This window comes from Pteropus alecto, unplaced genomic scaffold (assembly GCF_000325575.1).
Source record: "Pteropus alecto unplaced genomic scaffold, ASM32557v1 scaffold98, whole genome shotgun sequence".
In the NCBI taxonomy this organism is placed as follows: Eukaryota; Metazoa; Chordata; class Mammalia; order Chiroptera; family Pteropodidae; genus Pteropus; species Pteropus alecto.
In genome coordinates, this window is record NW_006443570.1 from 18,927,526 (window position 1) to 18,928,508 (window position 983).

Genomic DNA, 983 nt, shown 5'->3' on the forward strand with positions numbered 1-983 from the left:
CCTTGAGCAAGGATGCTCCACTCCCTGTGCACGATTTCTATATTCCTAGCTCCTGGTGAATAGCAGATCCATAATACAGAATGAACAAAGGAATGAAAGAACACATTGTCTCGTTTAATCCTCATGGCTGAGGAGGTCTCTGCAGAGAGCTGTGCTGAGGCTAAGACCTCAGAAGCAAAAGGGAATGAAGAAGAGGCTCCAGGACACTCCTGCTACTTTTGTTCCTAAAGACCCTGAACCTGGCTAGCTGAAGCACGGGTTCGTGCGTAGGGTTGATGTATAGGAGGGAGGCCGGTACAAGCCACCAGCCCAGAAGTATGGAAGGAGTCTGAGGACCTGACAGTGTTGCATATCAAAACAAACCCCATGTAAAGATTTGTGGCTGGTCTACCCTTTCTGGGAGGCTGGTTAGGTTAAGAGGAGGGAGACAGCTGGAAAAGAGAGAACACAGAAGCATCAAAAAGCGGGAAGAGAATCTATGGCCATGCCACCCTGAATCGCCCGATCTCATCTGATCTCGGAAGCTAAGCAGGGTCAGGCCTGGTTAGTACTTGGATGGGAGACCAACTAGGAATACCGGTACTGTAGGCGTGGAAGGAGACCCTTCTATACTGTGGGAGGAGCTAGCCTGAGTCCCAGAGGCCAGTTGGATGGATAGAGGGCCCTCCATTGTGACTGGCTAATGTCAGCCCATTCCTCCTGGGCTGAGTACAAAGCTGCCCTGCCTCCTCCTCACCTTCCTCCACTGGCCTTACCCAGAGATCCAACAGCCACTTCAGTATCTCTTTAATTCCCACCCCCTCACTCTTCCACCCCTGACCTATGGATGTTGCTGTTTCCCCTTAAGCACTGGATCCCTGAAGGCGGGGTGTCTTCTCTCATGCTCTGGCCGTGCACCTGGGGCCTGGCACGTCTGGGTCCTGGCGCACCAACCCAGGACCTTCTGTGTGTACAGCAGTCATGCTAACCACTATACTATGGAG

At 52.4% G+C, this 983-nt stretch overlaps 1 pseudogene; it reads left to right on the top strand.

Annotated features, from left to right (window-relative positions):
- The first annotated feature begins 474 nt into the window (after nucleotides 1-474).
- Nucleotides 475-591, top strand: LOC112473297 (annotated as a pseudogene).
- The last annotated feature ends 392 nt before the right edge of the window (nucleotides 592-983 follow it).